Source organism: Pan troglodytes, chromosome 23, assembly GCF_028858775.2.
Source record: "Pan troglodytes isolate AG18354 chromosome 23, NHGRI_mPanTro3-v2.0_pri, whole genome shotgun sequence".
NCBI lineage: Eukaryota > Metazoa > Chordata > Mammalia > Primates > Hominidae > Pan > Pan troglodytes.
Window position 1 is genome coordinate 20,719,919 of NC_086016.1, and position 22,619 is coordinate 20,742,537.

Here is a 22,619-nt window from a genome sequence, read left to right on the forward strand (position 1 = left end):
CTCATACATTTATATTATGTTTATATTTATTTCTATACCTATAATATCATTTCAGTCTCAAAACAGTCATGTGAGGAGAGTTGGTAGAAGTCTATTCACAGATGCGGAAGGAAACTACAGCTCAGAGAGCATGACCGTTTGGCTAAGGTAGCAAGGCTGGTAAGTAACTGAGCCTGGCTTTCCACACTGCATTCTTTCCATTGCAATTCTGCCCCCTGCGTGAACACAACCTTTTTACATGTAACAACCAGAGAAGGAGGAAACAAATACAAAATAGCAAAACCTAAGCCACAGGGTTTAGGGAGTGTGGTACAAGGAGTGCTTACAGGAGGCCAGAAAACAAGTCAAAGAAGACTTCTATGAAGGGTGAGATCACTGTGGACTTCTTTATACTGGTTTGTTGTTTATATTCTGCCCATGAGAGTGTGTCTTGGACACATCTGGCAGATTCAATAGCAAAAGGCCACAAAACTGCCCCGTACCGCTGGAGTGCTGGTGGCTAGAATTAGCCCCATGTCAACGAAGAAGGGACTTCTGTGTGCAATGCTGCTGCCGACCAGTTTGGGAAAGTTCTCAACTGGCTGTTTAGCAAACTATCCTGCTCCACCGGCAGTTTTAACACTCCCCTGCAAATACAGGCTGGGCTCATTATTTCTTCTTTTTCAACTGTTGACATCCTCACAGGGTTGGAGAGCCTAGCAAAATTGTGTGGGAGCAGCAAACTTTTAATATTGATTAAGCAGCCTGAACAAGGTGATTGTGAGGCCAATACTTCTGAGTTGTTCTTTGCCAGGTCCAGCCATAGTCAATCAAGTTAATTCTCACTCCCATAGCTCTCTCTTTTCTCATCCCCAGAGAGCTCTAAAATGTCTCTGCTTATCTGAGTGCTTTCTTTATGCATTCAAACATTTATTGGGCACCCACTACAAGCAAAGAACTGGCAGCTTGTGTGGGGTTATCCTGATGGATCCGCACATGAAGTGTGTACTTAGTGCATGGGGTGATTAAATATCAGACCCCCTTCCGTAAGGAAGGAATCTGCCTGAGCACCTCAGAGAGTGCAAGTGGATCCCATCTACGGCGAAATGTAGGTGCTCATGTTGGGAAGTCTGCCCCCCTAGTAGGAGAAGGAGCACTAGGTTGAGAAATGGCCCTGGGTTGGGGAGATGGGCAGTGTCCTGCGGAGGTGGAGAGTGCCCAGAAATAACTGGACACATAGTAAACAATAGGGAGAATCATCTAATTCAATCCACAATGGAGCCGGTAGAAGATTTGTGGAATATGCTATCTCATTTTCAATTTAAAAAATATTTTCTGGGCTGGTGACGGTGGCTCATGCCTCTAATCTCAGCAGTTTGGGAGGTCGAGAAGGGCAGATCACCTGAGGTCAGGAGTTTGAGACCAGCCTGACCAACATGGAGAAACCCCGTCTCTACTAAAAATACAAAATTAGCCAGGCATGGTGGTGTATGCCTATAATCCCAGCTACTGGGGAGGCTGAGGCAGGAGAATCGCTTGAACCTGGGAGGTGGAGGTTGTGATGAGCCGTGATTGTGCCATTGCACTCCAGCGTGGGCAACAAGAGCGAAACTCTGTCACACACACACACACACAAAAATTCTGATTTCTTTTTTTGTTTTGAGACGGAGTGCCTCTCAGCCATCCGGACTGGAGTGCGGTGGTGCAATCTCTGCTCACCGCAACCATCATCTTCTGGGTTCAAGCGATTCTCTCGTCTCAGCCACCCGAGTAGCTGAGATTACAGGCACCCGCCATCATGCCCGGCTAATTTTTGTATTTTAGTAAAGACAGGGTTTCACCATGTTGGCCAGGCTGGTCTTGAACTCCTGACCTCAGGTGAACTGCCCTCCTCAGCCTCCCAAAGTGCTAGGATTACAGGCGTGAGCCACCGCGCCCGGCCAATTTTCTGATTTCAAAAGTAATACATGTTCATTGTAAAAGAATTTTTTAAATAAAGTACAAAAAATAAAAATACCCATTACCTTCACCAGCATATCGTTGTTACCATTTTGATGTATGTGTTTTCTTGTATTTTTCTGTGTACATGTGTCATATATCTTCTTTTTCTGTATTATCTTTTTAACACAATTTGATCAAACTGCTTTGCAATCTACTTTTCTACTTAATAGGCTAGGAATTTTCCTATGCTATTCTACATTACTTAAAACATGATGGTTTTTTTTTTCTTTTTTAGAGTCAGGGTCTTGTTCTATTTTCCAGGCTGGAGTGCAGTGGCACAGTCATAGTTCACTGTAGCCTTGCACTCCTGGGCTCAAGTGATCCTCCCACATCAGCCTCCCAAAGTGCTAGGATTCCAGGCCTGAGCCACTATGCTCAGTTTTGTTTTTGTTTTTGTTTTTGTTTTTGACTTAAACCAGTTTTGATCAGCTATCTACCACTGGCTAGCAAAGTAAAAAATGCATGATGGGGCCGGGTGCTGTGGGTCACGCCTGTAATCCCAGCAACTTTGGGAGGCTGAGGCGGGTGGATCATGAGGTCAGGTGATCGAGACCATCCTGGCTAACAAAAAATTAGCCGGGCATGGTGGCGGGTGCCTGTAGTCACAGCTACTCAGGAGGCTGAGGCAGGAGAATGGCGTGAACCCGGGGGACGGAGCTTGCAGTGAGCCGAGATCGCACCACTGCACTCCAGCCTGGACGACAGAGCAAGACTCCGTCTCAAAAAAAAAAAAAAAAAAATGCATGATGGGCTGGGTACGGTGGTTCCCGCCTGTAATCTCAGCACTTCGGGAGGCTGAAGCAGGTGGATCACTTGAGGTCAGGAGTTCGAGACCAGCCTGGCCAACATGGTGAAATACTAAAATACTAAAAATACAAAATTAGCCTGGCATGGTGGCAGCCTGCCTGTGATCCCAGCTACTCAGGAGGCTGAGGCAGGAGAATCGCTTGAACCCAGGAGGTGGAGATTGCAGTAGCAGAGATCGTGCCATTGCACTCCAGCCTGGGTAAAAAGAGCGAAACTCCACCTCAGAAAAAAAAAGCATGGTGCAATAGGAGCTCAGTCCATCCCTTCCAAGCATTCCAAATAGCACACCCGTGACTGCCACCAGTTCAGTTTATCGTGAACCCCAAGGGCATTCAGCTTTAAGCAATCTCCAGGGAAATCCCAAGCCATGTGTAGTCTAATGGCTCCCAGGATGCCTGGACTGGCTCAAAAGCCCATCCCATCCTATCCATTGGATGAGAGAGTCAAGAAGGAAGAACAGAGTGGTTTAGAACAAATTGATTCCTGGGCTGCATTCATAGTCCTGTGGACCTACTGAAGACATGAAAGGCTCCATGTTCTTGCCCCTCTTCTACACGAAGGGAGTGGTTTGGAACCAACTTAATCTTCTGTAGAAAAGCTAAGAAGATCCATGGATTGGGATGTCTTAGAGCTCGAAGACATCATTCTAGGTTCTGGGGTTTATTTCTAGGCTAATATCTCATAGTGAGGTTTAAGAAAATTACATATCTTTTACTTTTTAACTAATTCCAGACTGATTTGCATGTTTTCACCCTGCCAGGAAGAAGGAAATTAAGATTGGGTGTGGTGGCTCCACCCGTAGTCCCAGCACTTTGGGAGGCCAAGGTGGGAGGATCACTTGAGCTGAGGAGTTTGAGGCTGAGCACCACTACCCTCCAGCCTGGGCGACACAGCGAGAGGCTGTCTCTTCAAAAAAGGGAAATTAAAACGCAACTTGACAAAGTTGCAAATCTACTTCTGCATTAGTTTCTCACAATATAATGGTTCAAAATTGGGTGGTTTTTCCCCTAACTGATTGGCATGTGTATGTTCAGCAGTAGCCAGAAATTCTATGCAGTGGAAACAGACAAAACCAAGATGGGACTATGCAGAAGAAATCTCTAGTTACCAAGGCACTGCAAAATAAAGTCTACAATTGCACATCACAATCATCACCAAAACAGAGATTTCTAGAGTCCTTCTGTAACTCGCAGGAAGACTCCTTCCCTAAGCCAATTTGGCCTGGATTCTTGAAAGTCTCTGGGAAACATGGCAAATTTTATAAACAGGGTTTTTCTGGACTTATATTCTCATATTCACTACATCTAAGAAAAATTTATAAAATACATATTATATATATAAAGATATATTAAAATACACACACACACACACATTCTGTAGGACTTGATTCTTTGAACACAGACCTTAGAGCTCTGTGTTCTGCACTAGACAGGAGTAAATGCTATACCTCTGCAGAACTAAAACAAGTAAACTTGCCCTTGTCATTGGTTCCTTTTGCAGTGAGGAGGGGAAGTCTTTCTAGTCCTACCTTCCTCCACTGCTCAGACATGTTGCTATTAAAGATAAAAGCAGTAGGCTAGGCATAGTGGCTCACGCCTGTAATCCCAGAATTTTGGGAGGCCGAGGCAGGAGGATCAGCTAAAGCCAGGAGTTTCAGACCAGCCTGGGCAACAAAGCAAGAGCCTGTTTCTATAAAAAACACAAAACTTAGCTGGGCCTGGTGGTGCATGCCTGTAGTCCCAGATACTCAGGAGGCTGAGGCAGGAGGATTGCCTGAGCCCAGGAGGTGGAGGCTGCTGTGAGCTATGATGATGCCAACTGCACTCTTGTCTGGGTAACAGAGTGGGACCCTGTCTTTAAAAATAATAATAATAATAAAAATAAAAACATTGGCTTCAAAATTACATGTGGTCAAATTCAGCCCAATTGGGTTCTATCTGAATATGACTTATTTTACACAGCTCTGTTTTCAACTGTGAAACAGAAAATGACAGAGGGAAAGGACTGAGGGAAGGGAAGGGAGGGGAGGGAGGGAAGCAGGGAGAAAGCATATGATACTTCCCATTTAGGAAGTGGAATAGTGGTAGAAGAGGCCCTGATAAAGCCTCAGAATGGAACTAATGAACTTGAAACCGCCAGCATGCACATCGGCATTTTCAGATTTCAGAGAAGATGCACCTGAGGGGAGGAGCCTCTTGTAGGGAAGGGAAAGATGTCAAGCCTTCCTTTGTCCTGTGCACAGGACAGACTCCAAATCCTTCTCTTCGCTCCCATTTGAGATCGTGTGAACTTCTGTTTGATTTAAGCGTCTGAGTCTTTTTCTTTCATTCATCCCTTGGTGTCTGTGATGGGCAAGGCACTTGTCTGGTTGCTGAGAGCTGTGCAGAGGACAATTAGACATAGGGTCTGACCTTAAGGAGCTAACAATAGTGCAGGGAAAGTGAGACTTGGATAGAGTCTTTGTCAGGTGGAAAGTGCTGTCTCAGACTGAGAAGCCTTCCATCTAAGAGAGCAGGGAACGTTCTATAGAGGAGGGGGTATTTGAGAGGTCCCTCAAAAGAATGGTAGGATTTCATGGGGAGATGAAAAAGGTATTCTAAGAAGTGAGCTTCCCCTTTTCTTATCTTAGCTCCCACTGGCAGAAAAGGAGCAGAGTTCCTTCCACCTTGAGCCAGAGATTTTCAGGCAAAGCACCTCACTGCCGGGAGGTGGAGACCTGGAGGGTTAGAAAGAAGGAGAATTGAGAAGGATAAATACTAACATGTTCACAGCCAGGTGAATAGAGGGATGGGTGGGGAGTTGGGTGTTTCAAAATTATATTCATTTTGCTTATTTGTACTTTTTCACTTGGGAAGACAATGGGGTATGGAACATACTTTTGTAATGGGGAAAAAATAAACACAATTGTAAAATAGCAGCCCTTCCCTGGCAACAAAAAGAAAAAACAAACAGGAAGAAAAGAAAAGCGATTGAGAAGAACCTGCATATCTCTTTGAGACTGAATGTCTCCTCTGTGCTCTGGCAGCCTCAGCGATCACAGGCCTGCAGTGCTGCTTTTGGCCCTGCTTGGAAACCCCCATGTGAGCACCAGCAATTGCAGCTCGGCCTCCAGGGACTGTATCACAGCACAATCATTGATTTTCATAATCAATGCCATCATTGACAAGTAGGCAGAGAGATAAATGCTCTAAAATCGTCTAGGCCCCTTGGGCCAGATGTTCCCAGCCTTATCAAGAAGAGAAGCTGGCTGGGCGCAGTGGCTCATGCCTGTAATCCCAGCACTTCGGGAGGCCTAGGCAGGCGGATCACCTGAGGTCGGGAGTTCGAGACCAGCCTGATCAACATGGTGAAACCCCATCTCTACTAAAAAATACAAAACTAGCCAGGCATGGTGGCACACGCCTGTAATCCCAGCTACTCGGGAGGCTGAGGCAGGAGAATGGCTTGAACCTCCCAGGAGGCGGAGGTTGCGGTGAGCCGAGATCACTTGCAGTGAGCCGAGATTGCGCCATTGCACTCCGGCCTGGGCAACAAGAGTGAGACTCCATCTAAAAAAAATATATAAATAAAGGCCAGGCACGGTGGCTCACACCTGTAATCCCAGCACTTTGGGAGGCCAAGGCAGGCAGATCACGAGGTCAGGAGATCGAGACCATCCTGGCTAACACGGTAAAAATATTACTATATTATAGTAAATATACTAATTAAATATACAAAAAAAAATTAGCTGGGTGTGGTGGCGGGTGCCTCTAGTCCCAGCTACTTGGGAGGCTGAGGCAGGAGAATGGCGTGAACCTGGGAGGTGGAGCTTGCATTGAGCTGAGATCGCACCACTGCACTCCAGCCTGGGCAACAGAGCGAGACTCCATCTCAAAAAATAATAATAATAATAAAATAAATAAATAATAAAAATTTTTTAAAAAAAGAACTTAGAGCAGGGTCTGGTGGCTCACACCTGTAATCCTAGCACTTTGAAAGGCCAAGGTGGGCGGATCACCTGAGGTCAGGAGTTCAAGACCAGCCTGGGCAACAGGGTGAAACCCCGTCTCTACTAACAATAGAAAAATTAGCCAGGTATGGTGGCGGGAGCCTATAATCCCAGCTTCTCAGGAGGCCGAGGCAGAAGAATCACTTGAACTCGGGAGACGAAGGTTGCAGTGAGCAGAGATTGTGCCACTGCACTCAATCCTGGGCGACAAAGCAAGGCTCTGACTCAAAAAAAATTAATAAATAAGAAGAGAAGTTACTTTTTGTTTCCTGAAAAGCTTCACTTCCTGACAATGAAGGCCCTGAGGAGCGAGTGGACACCTGGCAGCTGGCTGTCATCAGTGGGGAAAGGCAGAGGTACCACTGCTGACTCTACTGGGCCTCAGGCCTCGGCCCTCATGGGGAGGGACCCTCTTTCAAACTTTTGGAGGGGTAAGGGAGGGCCAGACAGTGCTGAGACCAAGGCGATGGTGGTGGGCGGGGGGCCTGAAGTTCCATCATCTAATCGGGCTTCTTCACGGGTGCATCGCCCATAAGTGCCATATTGATTCCCTCAGCTCCCAGGGCTGCCAGATAGGGCTGGGGTGGCCAGAGCCTCCCAGCCAGTCTCCTCCTGCAGGAGTACCTTGTCAGTTTACCTCAGATATTCGCTGCTCAAATACCATCTTCTCTGTGTATCACAACATGACACGCCTACAAAGAATGCTGAGCTAGGATTTCTAGATGTACTGTTACACGGTGATTTACTTGTCTGGAATTGCTGCTTCGCAGGAGGTCAGGTGAAAACACCACCAGCAAAACCAAGCATTTATGGAGCCACTTCCTTGTGCCAGGTCCTGGGCTGGGACGTCTGACTGCCCAGCTCCACGGTGGTAACTGTGGCTTTAGCCTGCCCAGCATTCAGACCCCCTTGCTTGGTAACAGTGCCTACATCTTAGCTTCTATTGTGGAAACTACCTTTCCCCCACTGCATGCAGGTCTGGTGGGCATGGGGACGGAGGCACCTTGCTCTCCATCCATGAGGAAGGCAGCACATGGTCCAGCCTCATCTAGTCTGACCTCTCTTCCTGGAAGTTGAGTGTCAAGCAGAGAGCCGCAGAACTGAAAACAACCGGAGCTGCTTCATGCAGTCAAGAATCCCCTGAAGAAAGAAGGCAGTTACCTCCCTGTTCTCGAGATCTATTCAGCTGGCCTGGTTCTCATCCTTTCCAAGACCTGGCTGTTTGCTTTGCATTTAGTTATATGAGCTAATTCATATGCTTCTAATAAATGTCTTCCATCCTTCTGCAAAGTTAGCCCTAGAGTATATTGCTGTTGTTTACAATCAAAAAGCCCTAGAGGTGTACTCTCCAATTCTCTTAATAACCTCATTTTCTGTCATTACCCCTGTTTTAGTACAAGTAGCTGAGCTTCAGAGAAGTTAAAAGATGTGCCCAAGGTCGCACAGCTAATGAGTGTCACAGTCAGAATCTGAACCCAAGTCTGTCTGATGTGGGGTCATAACAAGAGCATGGGTTTTCTTGGGAGAGAAAAATGACTTCAAATCCCCACTTCCCGCATAAAAATGCACAATGGGTGTAGCAATGCCGAAGCCACAGAGCTGTTGAGGGTGGATGGAGGTGACGCACAGGAAAGCACATGGCCTAGGGTATGTGCTTAGTAAACAGAAATGCCTGTCCCTAAGAATGAAAATTATTTTATCTGCATAGTAAATTAAAGCAATTGGCACTTTTAGTCCAAAGATTACTGCTTCTGAGTTGATCCAAATACAATCTCTCTATCTCCCTCCCCCTCTATTTTTTTAAAAAGAGAAACAAAGTCTTGCTATGTTGCCCAGGCTGGCATGCAGTGGTACAATAACAGCTCACTGTACCCTTGAACTCCTGGGCTCAAGCAATCTTCTCACCTCAGCCTCCCCAGTAGCTGGAACTATAGGTGTGTGCCACCACACCTAATTTTTAAAGTTTTTGTAGAAACGGGGTCTTACCATGTTGCCCAGGCTGGTATCAAACTCCTGGCCTCACGCAGTCCACCCACCTCAGCCTCCCAAAGTGCTGGGATTATAGTCATGAGCCATCATGCCCAACCTCTCTCTCTCCCTCTCTTAGACACACACACACACACACACACACACACACACACTTCTTGGTTTCCTGTCTGTGGAAGTCCTACCAGAAAATTCAGATGCCCTTAGGAAAAAGAGCACAGGGTGCGCATAATACAATCGAATTCTCCCATCCAACATGCCTTGGGAGAAGGAATAGAGTAAGAATTTTCATTCCTGTGAAGGATGATGAAAATGAGGCACTAAGACACTAAATATTTATCCCGAGGTTATGTAGCAAACCAAAGGTTCAGGAGAACCCAGGAACTGTATATTAGGCCATTCGATCTGAAAATACCAGAGCCTGGAAGGAAGAGAACAGCTTTTCCAAGTTGTTGGCTTTGTTCCTGCTCTTACCTTCTTCCCCTTCCCTCTTTCCCACTTCAAAAGAAAAAGCTCCATCACTTAAACATCCACATTAGGCACATTTCTAAAAAAGCTTCCCCAGAGCTCTGTTCATTACATACCCTTCTTTCCCCTAGGAGTTGTGACCTACTTAAAATATTCTTACAATTCTCTTAATGGGGGAAAAAGTCCCCAAAGATATGTTCCCTATGCTGGAAAAATTAAAGTCCTAAAAATAAGCAGTTAAAGAGAAAGTGTTAGGCCGGGTGCAGTGGCTCATGCCTGTAATCCCAGCAATTTGGGAGGCTGAGGCAGGTGGAGCACGAGGTCAGGAGATCGAGACCATCCTAGCTAACACGGTGAAACCCCATCTCTACTAAAAATACAAAAAATTAGCCAGGCGTGGTGGCGGGTGCCTGTAGCCCCAGCTACTCGGGAGGCTGAGGCAGGAGAATGGCATGAACCTGGGAGGTGGAGCTTGCAGTGAGCCGAGATTGCGCTACTGCACTCCAGCCTGGGCGACAGAGCGAGACTGCATCTCAAAAAAAAAAAAAAGGGAAAGTGTTGCTTGTACTAAGATTTCTGATGCTTTTTCAGAGATAAATTCAAGTTTTCCCAGGCCTGTGATTGTGAAAAGTACAACTAAAAGATGGCCTTGGCATTTATTCAGCAGTCAGTAGATATTCACAAACTACCTGCCGTAAGCAAGGACTTCACCAAAGTTAAATGACAGCAAGAGGAAAGAAAACCCACACAGCTTGGATTTATTCAACATAATTGTGACTCTTGGGATTCTTCTGGTTTCTGGGGCTAAGAAAAAACATTCTACTTTGTAATATATCATAATTTCTGAGATTTCTCTTTTCTTCTACATTCATTTCTTCCAATCTCGAAGGTTTTATTTGAGGGTGCTTTGTTATTGAAAAGGCAGTATAACAACAGCAAGAGAATTTTACAAATTTAAGATTTAAGACTCATCTTTTTTTTTTTTTTTTTTGAGATGGAGTCTCGCTCTGTCACCCAGGTTGGAGTGCAGTGGTGTGATCTTGGCTCACTGCAACCTCTGCCTTGTGGGTTCAAGTGATTCTCCCGCCTCTGCCTCCCAAGTAGCTGGGATTACAGGTGACTGCCAGCACACTCGGCTAATTTTTGTATTTTTAGTAGAGACGGGGTTTCACCATGCTAGCCAGCTGATCTCGAACTCCTGACCTCAGGTGATCTGCCTGTCATGGCCTCCGACCACGCGCGACCCTAAGACTCATCTCTAATCCATCACTTCAGCACAGCTATGGCACAGGCACACAGATTATTACAGTTATGAACATGATGTGCTTGCTATGTTCTATTCGCTATTGTTCCTTTTATCAAAAGTATTTTCCATGTTTCTTTCTACATGCCTCTTGATTTAGGCTTTGGTTGTGAATGCAAGATATTCCATTGTATAATGTACCAACAAAATTTTAAACTGTCCCTGTAATATTAGACGTTTCAGTGATTTCTACTTATTTCTGTTATAACCAACACAACAGAGGGTATTTTTTATGCATCTGAAATTTAAAAAACCTTTGTTAACTAACTTTATTGGGATAAATTCCTGGGTCTGGTAATTTTATGGCTTTTCCTATATAGTGGTAGTAATTTTATGGCTTTTCCCATATATTATCATGTTGCATTCCCCACAAATGTTATCAATTTATAATGCAACCCACAATAAATATGGAATTTTACTGCAACCTCAACAGCATTATGTTGCGGTTTTGAAAAATTATTAACCATTAGCAAGAAGCATAACAGTATAATGGTGTTGTAATTTGCACTTTTGATTGCTATCAACAGTGAACGCATATCAATGTTTTGTTCATTGCATTGCCTCATGTAGATGAATTTCTTTTTATGAACTGTGAATTTATCCCTGGAGAGTTGTTTTTTTGTCCTCCAGTCAGGTTTATTCAGGTATAATTCACATATCAAAAAGTTATTCTTTTTCGTGTGCAGTTCTATGACTTTTAACAACTATAGACAGGTCACTGAATGGTTCTATGATCCTGAAAAGTCTCCCTCTGTGCCTTTGTAGTCACATTCTCCCTCCAAACAGCCCTTGGCAATCACTCTTCTATTTTCTTTCCCTATAGTTTCAACTTTTCCAGAGTGTTATATAATTGGAATCATACAGTAGACAGTTATGCACAGAATTGTAACGTTTTAAAACTCTTTAAAATGTTTCTAGGCTGGGCGCGGTGGCTCACGCCTGTAATCCCAGCACTTTGGGAGGCCGAGGCGGGCGGATCACGAGGTCAGGAGATCGAGACCATCCTGGCTAACACGGTAAAACCCCGTCTCTACTAAAAATACAAAAATTTAGCCGGGGGTGGTGGTGGGCGCCTGTAGACCCAGCTACTCAGGAGGCTGAGGCAGGAGAATGGCGTGAACCCGGGAGGCGGAGCTCGCAGTGAACCAAGATTGCTTCACTGCACTCCGGCTTGGGTGACAGAGCGAGACTCTGTCTCAAAAAAAAAAAAAGTTTCTTTTCTTTCTGCAGTATTCAAAATGCTTTATTAAAGGTTTAGTTCAACATCAAAAGAGCAGTATGTAGTGGGGGGAACAGAAATTGTAACTAATTTACCACTAACTTTCTTGCACCACCACACTCAGGAAAAAAGCCGTATAGAACCTGGCCTTCCAAAGGCCCAAGTCAGTCCTTGAGTCTCTGCCTCTCCCTTGTCCACAATCCCACGCCCATTCTCCTTTTTTGAAATGAATTATTGGTTTAACAGAGGTTAACTTTTTTTTTTTTTTTTTGAGACGGAGTCTCGCTCTTCTTGCCTAGGCTGGCGTGCAATGGCGCAATCTCGGCTCACTGCAACCTCTACTTCCCAGGTTCAAGTGATTCTCCTTCCTCAGCCTCCTGAGTAGCTGGGATTACAGGTGCCTGACACCATGCCTGGCTAATTTTTTGTATTTTTTTAGTAGAGATGCGGTTTCACAATGTTGGCCAGGCTGGTCTTGAACTCATGACCTTGTGATCCACCCACCTCCGCCTCCCAAAGTGCTGGGATTACAGGCATGAGCCACCGTGCCTGGCCTAACAGAGGTTAAATTTTAATTTGTAATATATAATGCAAATATTTCCCCCACTCTGTTCCTTTTTCATTTGATAGAATTTTTTTTTTTCTTGAGACAGAGTGTCACTCTGTCACCTGGGCTGGAGTACAGTGGTGTGATCTCAGCTCACTGCAACCTCTGCCTCCCGGGTTCAAGTGATTCTCCTGCCTCAGCCTCCCGAGTAGCTGGGATTACAGGTACCCGCCACCACACCCGGCTAATTTTTTTTTTTTTTTTGAGATGGAGTCTCGCTCTGTCACCCAGGCTGGAGTGCAGTGGCTCGATCTCCGCTCACTGCAAGCTCCGCCTCCCAGGTTCACGCCATTCTCCTGCCTCGGCCTCCCGAGTAGCTGGTACTACAGGTGCCCGCCACCACGCCCGGCTCATTTTTTGTATTTTTAGTAGAGATGAGGTTTCACCATGTTAGCCAGGATGGTCTCGATCTCCTGACCTCGTGATCCACCTGCCTCGGCCTCCCACAGTGCTGGGATTACAGGCATGCCACCGCGCCCGGCCGTATTTTTAATAGAGACAGGGTTTCACCATGTTGGCCAGGCTGGTCTTGAACTCCTGACCTCGTGATCCGCCTGCCTCGGCCTCCCAAATTGCTGGGATTACAAGCGTGAGCCACTGCGCCCGGCCGATAGAAATTTTAAATTTAAATGAACACAGTTTTCCCCCATGGATTCTTTTAACTTGAAAATTATCCATAGATCTAAAATATATTGAATTCTATTTTTTTGCTAGCTCTTGAAGAATTTGACCTTTTAATATTTCATTTTGATTCAACTCCAATTTCTGTCGGTATTTGCTCAAGGTAACGACTTTAAAAGTTTCTTGACCATGATTTATAATAAGAAATATATTTTGCATCACGATTCAGTGTATACAACAAAAATACACATATACAGGCTGGACATGGTGGCTCACGCCTGTAATCCCAGCACTTTGGGAGGCCAAGGCAGGTGGATCACCCGAGGTCAGGAGTTTGAGACCAGCCTGGCCAACATGGTAACCCCATGTCTACTAAAAATACAAAAATTAGCAGGGTATGGTGGTGGGCACCTGTGGTCCCAGCTACTTGGGAGGCTGAGGCAGGAGAATCACTTGAACCTGGGAGGCGGAGGTTGTAGTGAGTCAAGATTGTACCACTGCACTCCAGCCTGGGTGACAAAGACTCTGTCTCAAGAAAAAAATAAAAATAAAAAATATCTATCTATCTATCTATCTATCTATCTATACACACACACACATACACACATACACACACACACAGTATACAAAACTGAAACACAAATCTCAGGACACAAATCTTCCCTTCACTACACGTATACACTCTGGTATTTTCTATTCTTTCTTTTTAAAATGGCCCACCTGGCCAGGCACAGTGGCTCAGGCCTATAATACCAGTACTTTGGGAGGCCGAGGAGGGTGGATCACTTGAGCCCAGGAGTTGGAGGCCAGCCTGGAGAACATGGCGAAACCCTGTCTGTACAAAAAAATACAAAAATTAGCTAGGCATGGTGATGCATGCCTGTAGTTCCAGCTACTCAGGAGGATGAGGTGGGAGCATCGCTTGAGTTGGGAGTTCAAGGCTGCAATGAGCTGAGATCACAACACTACTGCACTCCAGCTTGGGTGACAGAGGGAGACCCTGTCTCAAAAAAAAAAGGACCCACCCAAGATCAATATTCCATTAGTCCCCAGACAAACTCCATAGACATTAATGGTTGTATTATTGTGTATTCTGTCACATCAATGAAAAGTTCTGAAGTGATTACAGTTATCCATGGCAAATCATTGGATATGGTGGGGAAAGTGGAAATATCTATTATGTCGGTTGGAAATAAGAAAGACCTGCATACGAAAAGGGTGATCAGACCGAGCGCAGTGTCTCACGCCGGTAATCCCAGTGCTTTGGGAGGCCAAGGCAGGCAGATCACCTGAGGTCAGGAGTTCGAGACCAGCCTGGCCAACATGGCGAAACCCTGTCTCTACTAAAAATACAAAAATTAGCTGGGCATGGTGGCACACGCCTGTAATCCCAGCTACTCAGGAGGTTGAGGCAGGAGAATTGCTTGAGCCTGGGAGGCGGAGGTTGCAGTGAGCTGAGATCGCGCCATTGCACTCCAGCCTGGATGACAGAGCAAGACTCTGTCTCAAAAATTAAAAAAAAAGAAAAAGAAAAAAAGGGTGATCAGGGAAGCTTTGGCAGAATCTTGGAATGCGGCTTTTTTGGAATTTTCTACTAGAGAAAATGAGAATGCTGCTGTTTTTTTTTTTTTTTTTTTTTTTTGAGATGGAGCCTTGCTGTCGCCCAGGCTGGAGTGCAGTGGCGCGATCTCGGCTCACTGCAGGCTCCGCCCCCCGGGGTTCACGCCATTCTCCTGCCTCAGCCTCCCGAGTAGCTGGGACTACAGGTGCCCGCCACCTCGCCCGGCTAATTTTTTTGTATTTTTAGTAAAGATGGGGTTTCACTGTGTCAGCCAGGATGGTCTCGATCTCCTGACCTCGTGATCTGCCCGTCTAGGCCTCCCAAAGTGCTGGGATTACAGGCGTGAGCCACCGCGCCCGGCCAGCTGCTGATGTTTTTAAGAGGACAATTTTAGAGGCAGATAAAATTGACAGGGCAGCTTCCCAATGAAAATCTTCGTGCTCAGTGATATGATTCTACTGCAAAACCTGAGGACACTGCGAATATCTTCCACCTGAAGAAACAAACTCCCATCATCCTTTAAGATAAACTACACTTCTTTTTCCTTCTCTTAACCTGAAAGATATATTTTGGGTCAGAGATCCTCTCCCTTCAGATTATGTTAAATTCTGACTGTCCAAACGAGTGCACTTCCATTTTCAAATTTTAAGCAATCATATTTTCAATTTATATATGGTATTTCTTAATATTATGACCAAGAGTTTTATTGGCATTAATTTTTCAGTGTAGTTTGTTGTTTAAAATAATGTAATCATCAAAATATATTGTTACACTACTATTAACCAGGCTTCAATATATCAGTGTTTATTTCATGGTGCTAAATGTATACTTTCAAATAAAATGGCTGTAAACCTTTAAAAAAAAGTAAAAAAAAAAAAAAAAAAAAATTGGCTGGGTGCGGTGGCTCACACCTGTAATCCCAGCACTTTGGGAGGGTGAGGCAGGCAGATCACTTGAGGCAGGAGTTCGACACCAGCCTGGCCAACATGGTAACCCCATCTCTATTAAAAATACAAAAATTAGCCGGGTGTGGTGGTGGGCACCTGTGGTCCCAGCTACTTGGGAGGCTGAGGCACAAGAATCACTTGAACCTGGGAAGTGGAGGCTGCAGTGAGCCAAGATCTCATCACTGAACTCCAGCCTGGGTGACAGGGTGAGACCCAGTCTCAAATATATAAATAAATAAATAAATAAATAAATAAATAAATAAATAAATAAATAAATAAAATGGCCCACCAAGTTGATTTCATGACTCACTGATGAGTCACAATCCACAGTTTAAAAAAGTGTGAAAAGGGAATTTATTAAAGCCACACAATGTCTCCACTAGTCCCACTCTGAGTTTAGGTAGCACCCTAAAGATGAACTGATATACATGGGTTAAGCTGGATCAACTGGACATTTTCCCCAGTGGCCTGTGCCGTAAATTGCCCTTTTCAGAGAATAGATATTGGTGGTCGTGGCAGGGAGGGGTAATAGAAATGAGATATGGTTTTGCTATTCCTGGATTAGCCATCTACTGGGCTGGCAGCCCTCACATGGCTGGCCTGCCCTGTCTCGTGAGATGGATCAGCCTTGAGGTGACCTGCCAGGAAAGGACATTTGGGCTGGAAGTAGCAGAAGCCTCTGTGAGCCATCCTTCACGCAGAACTAGTCAGGAGCAGCTCCCGCTCAGCCAAGAGAGTGAAGCATCCCCATCGCCCAACTCAGCCAGGTAAGTACTAGGGAAACCTGTGGGAGGCCCAGGTGAAATGAAGGCATTGTCTCAAGAGGTCAGGTTGACTCCAGGAAGGAACAAAATGATGCGTGCATGGCTATGCACAGACTAGAAAAGCAAAGACTAAAGGGAAGGATGGAAGTTGTTCTAACTGTTTTGGGTTGCTTGGAGGGAGTGGGGCATGGGAGAGGGAGGGAGTGTGTAGTCAGTGCGTGGGAATGCAGAAAGGAGCATGCAGAGACAAGCAATCTGGTAGGCCACGTGGGAGACTGTGGCCATTCTATGGTAGGGAGACCCTTCCCGGCCACTCCCTCAGTGGCCCTGGCACATTAAGCTTTGTTGTCCACATTGGGTGGGTTGTGTGTGCTTTAAACAACATCCTAATCCCCTTGCCTATTTATGAGGTGTATGACTGAGCCGTGCCCAAGGGTTTCATAAGATATGGTACCATCATTTATACCTATCTCGCAGGAGATCTTAACCCCTTCTCTACTTAACCCAAATGAAAGCGAGGTCATTGGGAAGCTGTGCCTGGTGAAGTTCCGGCACCAGGTGGGTAGATCACATTTTCTAGTGTATGTAAAATTTTAACATTTCAGACCCCCAGTTTTAAGACCTTATCTAATTTCCTTGAGCCCCTTAGTCATTGTGAACTCGCTGTGGAGTGTCTGCCTCCACCTGCCTTGGTGTTTATGAACATTCATGGTAACTTTAGAAGGCAAGGGTTACAGGAAACTTTTTGCTGCCCACCCCCAGTCTGCAACAGTACCTGTGGGGAAGATTTTACCCTGGGACTCCAATTTTCAGGGAGAGGAAGTTTCTAGGATTTCCCATAGGCTTACGAGGGACTCGCCATGTGGAAGGATTTTAGGCCTGAGAAGGATAATAACACTATATAATTTCTAGGTGATCTTATTTGTTGCCTCTTCCTTCTCCAGAGTGACTACTGCATTCCGACCCCCCCCCACCCTTTTTTTTTTTTCTTTTGAGACAGAGTCTTACTCTGTCACCCAGGCTGGAGTGCAGTGGTGTGATCTTGGCTCACTGCAACCTCCACCTCCCTGGCTCAAGCTATTCTCATGCCTCAGCCTCCCGAGTAGCTGGGACTACAGGCATGCACCACCACACCTGGTTAATTTTTGTATTTTTAGTAGAGGCTGAGTTTCACTATGTTGGCCAGGCTGGTCTCCAACTCCTGGCCCCAAGTGATCTGCCTACCTCGGGCTCCCAAAGTGCTGGGATTACAGGCCTGAGCCTCTGCGCCCAGCCCCCTCTTCTGCTTTCTAAGTGTCCATTCTCCTTGTAGTGAGTGGGTGGTGGGGGGATATACACATGTGACTCTGGTTAGTACACAGGCAGCCATGAAGTCCACAAATGTACAGGGAGCCACAGCTTTCATGCTACAGACTTGCAAAGGTATGCATCTGCTTTCCCCTTGCCCTGGAATATAGATCAGAACACTTCATTTAGTGAAGGGACCTGTTCCGAGAGTGATGATCCCTCCCTCGTTTGAGACACTGCCTTCATCCTGAGCTTCTTGGAGCAGCCCAAGGCCCTGCCAGCTCTCTCTGCCTGTAGCTTGTAGGCATTTATGACAGTTGCATACCCTGCCCTCCAACGGCGGCCTGAGAGACTAAACTATTACCAAGTTCACCTGGAAAAATGTCACCCTGATTGATTAGAATGGTGGGTGGCCACCTTAGCTCATTAGAATCACCTGGGAAGTTAAAAAAAAAAAAAAAATCCAGTATGCACTCCAAATTTTCCCACCACCACTCCTCCCCACAAAAAGAAAATTAAAAAAATCCCAGTGTTTGGGCCATATCTCAGACCAATTAAGTCAGAATCTCCGGGGATTAGACCCAGGTAGCAGGATTTCTAAAAATCTCCCCAGCAGCCAGGCCTGAGAGCTAATGAATAGCACCACAGGGCCCAGCTTTTCAGCCTACAGCTTGTCTCGGTTTCACCCTTTTTTCATTTCTTTACAACAATGAAAATTCTAAATAGTTGATCACAGTGCCAGACCAATAAGAAAGCATTTTAGGGAGGAGAGAGGAGGGAAGGTGTTGGCAGGCACGGAGAGGACTTGACACACAGAAAGCATTTTGCTATGGAGTCATAACCATTTGATTCTAAGGCACATGCAGCCTCCAGAAGTCATGCGGCCCCGCCCTCTGCTTCCAGGAGGGAATGAACTTGGCCGTCCTTTTGTTGCACACGCCCGGGAGCTGCGCCGGCGCAGCACGCCCTGCAGCCTGGGAGCGCAAGCGTGTGCGCCACTGGTCCTGGGCCACCACCGCGCGCCGCGGGCGGGTGCAGGGCCCCTCTGCCGCAGGGAAACCGGCGTTCCCCGCGCAAAGCTGCCGCTGCTCCTAATGAGCTCATGGGTTCACCGCGCTGAGCTAGCCAGAGCGGACCCGGCTTCGCCAAGGGCCTGCGGGCTGTCCTGACACCTGGCCTACCTCGGGGGTGCCTGGGGACGCTCTTCCTTTGACTGCGGGATAGAAGCACAATGAAAATGGGGTGGACGTGGCTGGGAGACAGCCCTGCTCTCCGGCAGGCTCTGGGGAGTGTGTGGTACGTGGCATCCGCACTGGTGGTTGTCGTGCGATGATCGAGACACGGATACTGGGTGTCTTTCCCACTAGGGGAGAGAGGGCTGCGTTTAGAGGGAAACGAAATAGATCCGAGAAACACAAAGATGTCACAAAGGAAACGCTTCCCCATCATAAGCAATCTAAATAAGTGATTCTTAAAAGACATCCAGCAAAACACATAACCTTGTCATTTAGATTCGCTCGCCCACAGGGGGACTGGAGGGTACTCACCGACTAGGGCTTCACAGCCGCATCACCGCCGGCGGTGGGCGCCTGCCTCGGCAGGGGCAGGGTGGGTGCCCGCAGGGCACAGGTGCCGCCGTGGCTGCTCGCACAACCCCTGCAGCTGCGATCCCGCCCAGTTAGCCTCGGGGGCTGCACAGCCCAGCCCCCTCGCCCAGGGCCCAGGGGTTCTCAGGCCGCGCGGCGAGGACAGAGGGCTGCCCCGGGCGCCTGCCTACGCGGGCGCTCCCCGCCGGGACTCCGCCGGGGCTGCAGGAGCGCGCGCTGCTGGCTGGGCGGGCTGCGGCTCCGCGCGAGCGCCGTGGCAACGCGAGCGGGCGCCCCCAGGAGGCCGCGGAGCTGCGGCGTGGGACGCTTGGGTGAGGCTCAAGCCAAAACCAAACCCAAACCATTTCTCCTCCTCCCCATCTTTTCATTTTCTCCCCTTCTTTTCATTTTCTCCCCTTCTCCAACCCCTTCCTCGACACACCTTACTAGCACCTCGAAGGTTGGAAATTCCAGCACTCTCCTGAGGCCGCTTCCCCAGCGAATCCTGCTAACCACACAGTCGGTGTTCGCTGTGTGTTCGAGCACACACCTCCTTGCAGTGGCTTCAGCACCCAGGTCTCCGGGAGCCAGTGAAGGAACCAAGTGTTGGATACTGAGCAAGTCGCGTAACATCTGAGTAGTCGTGAAATTTCAACGGTATAAAGGACACGACGTTGTCTTATAGATTGAAAAATGCTATAAAATGAAGTTCTTACTGTTACTATGATGATGACCCTGGAGATCAGCGCAGAGCCCTGGGGGAGGGCTACAGTTGCAAGCGCTCCAAGGATCAGATCGCGCACTCCTCCCCACCGGAGAAAACCTCTTGATGCCGGAGCCCGGGCAGCCTCTTCCACACTTCCAGCCAGCCCCTTCCACACTTCCAGCCAGCCCCGGCATTGCCACAGCCCGTGGAGCTGGACAGAAATCCACCAGGCACTAAAATAAGTTAGATGGAAGACGGGATGGATTTGACCAAATTCCTATCAGCATCTGCTCAGTATAATTGCAACATTATAATCAGAGCAGAAAGAAGCCCAGAGATTATTTTGTCTTCAAGGATCATTGGCCTCAGTATTATCTCCATCTGAAGCTGTGTTGTCCAAAGCAGATTGACTCCAGCCGGCCAGCTCAGAAGAGGGCCGACTCTGGGCTGGCGACTCCTTGAGAAGGGCTCTCTCTGGTCCCAGGTGGTATTTACTTAACCGTATCATCATCTGCTTCATTCGTGTTCCCTTCATGTCCATCATGTGAGGACGGGAACTGACAGGGCCAGGGTGTCGGCTCAGAGGCAATCTCTGCTCATCCTCTGGAGCCCCACTTCATCACCCAGCCACTCTGTCCACTGTCTCCCCACCTACAAACCTGCAGGTGTTCTGCCCCAGTACTAGAATAAGGGAACACATTTTTACTGAGCTCTGACAATGTGACTGGGCTTTTCAGGAGCTATTTCATTTAATTTTTAATGTAAAACATTGTTTTACATATTAAGAACCTAAAAGCACAAACAGTAAGTAACTTGCTTGTGGAAGCTTATGCAGCGAGATAAGTGGTAAAGCTGCAATTCCCAGTTTTGTTTGATGCCACAGCTGAAGGTGCAAGGCCATCTGGGCACGGCCTGAGTGGATATTAGGGAAAAATGTCCTAAAAGGTCCACAATCTCTAATAATTTCTCCTACTTCTCATTTTATTTTATTTTTGACGCTGGAGATTTTTTTTTTTTTTGAGTCAGGGTCTTGCTCTATTGCCCAGGCTGGAGGGCAGTGGTGCAATTTCAGCTCACTGCAACCTCTGCCTCCCAAGTTCAAGCGATTCTCCTGCCTCAGCCTCCTGCATAGCTGGGACTACAGGCATGCACCACCACACCCAGCTAATTTTTGTGGAGATGGGGTTTTGCCACATGGCCCAGGCTGGTCTCAAACTCCTGAGCTCAAGCGATCTGCCCTCATCAGCCTCCCAAAGTGCTGGGATAACAGGCATGAGCCACTGCACTCGGCCAAAACGTTTATTTTAGAAAAACTGAAAAATATAGAAACATAAAGGAAGAAAAGCATTCATAATCTCATCACCTAGAGAAAGCCATTAGTAATATTGATATTTCTTTCCAGTCTTTTTTCTAGCTTTCTAGCTTTAAACTAAGTTGAGATAAAACCACACACACACACACACACACACACACACACACACACACACACAAGTGCATCCTGCTTTTTGTTAAAAATAACTTTGTGGGAAATTCTTCCTCCTTTGAGGATTTTTAAAAAACATTAATTTAAATGTCATACAATATTTTTATCATATGAATATCTCATAATTTCCCTTTTATTGAATATTTCCAACTTTTATTGATTGTAAATAATGGCAATAAAATTTTTTCTTCATAAATCTTGCCCCTATGTGTAAATAATTTCCTTCCAGGTGAGTCCCAGAAGTGGAATATTGAGTCCAAGGGTATTAACATTTTAAAGACTTTCCAATCCTCTCCAATGGGCATATCCAACTCACCCAGCCCCGTTCCCCACAGGACCTGCACGGTCCCACTCCACTGCCCTCCACACATCTGTTGTGCCCTCACCTGGTATATAGCATTTAAATTATTTAGCTCACAAACTCTTTGGGAAACTAGGGTTAGTTCTTTGTAGCTTTTTGGTTGATTATTTTGATTTACTCAGAAAAACGCAGTATCTCCTTTACTATTTTAAAATCCTCAATAAGTAAGAATAGGAAGAGAAAATAAGAGAAAGGGGTGAGCTTTCCAAGGCCCTGGGTTAAGCCAGGGATGCCGGAACTTGGAGCTCACTTGATACTGACCCTGCTGATGGCCTCAGCCTCAGTCCTGCTATAGAAAAGCTGCCCTGTCCCTCTGATCCTCACGTTTTAATCTCAGCATTTACTGCTGATGGGATGATTGGGTAAATTGAAAAACTTGTCAGAGAGGGTTAGGCTTTGATGGGTGGGGTAGGGGAGACCTCTCAGGAAAAGCAACTAGAGTAATAGAACTGTCAAAGGTTGGCAATAAGGCTGTGTGATCTTGCTGATGGTTCTCCAAGATGAAATGAAACCTAATGCTGCTTTCTTCTTCCTTGAGAGAAGATAGCAAAGAGGGCAGAAGGTGAGGGCTGGGGGCTCAATGTCAACTCTAGAATCTCTTTAAACCTTTTCAGCACTTGTTTTTTTCCCCACTGAGAAAGTTAAGTGTGATGGGAGGGAATCTAGTCCTTTTGACTATTTTAAAATGTACCTTCTAAAATCAGATCAGGCCAAAAGGTTTTTTACTCTTGAATAAATTTAGGGCTAAAGGCTGTTGGAAAATTAATAGGAGTGGATTCAACGTGGCAATAGATCTTTTATAAATTCTCTTATTGAGTGAATTTCTGAATACTGAAAACAGTGTTTAGCACCTATTGCATTAAAGTGAGTATAAGACTAATACTTTGTATTAGTGACTTTGGCTGGGTGCGGTGGCTCATGCCTGTAATCCTAGCACTTTGGGAG

General features: G+C 46.4%; 1 protein-coding gene across 2 annotated transcripts in view; it reads right to left on the reverse strand.

Annotated features, from left to right (window-relative positions):
- The window catches only part of MICAL3 (microtubule associated monooxygenase, calponin and LIM domain containing 3), a 236,512-nt gene extending 217,146 nt beyond the window's left edge, over positions 1 to 19,366 (reverse strand). Inside the window, exon 1 of one of the 2 annotated variants that reach the window (XM_016939665.4) lies at positions 19,086 to 19,366. The gene's annotated coding sequence lies outside the window, so the exon portion shown is untranslated. The remainder of the gene's footprint in view (positions 1 to 19,085) is intronic. The other variant, XM_016939653.4, reaches the window with a different exon arrangement.
- Positions 19,367 to 22,619: the final 3,253 nt, after the last annotated feature.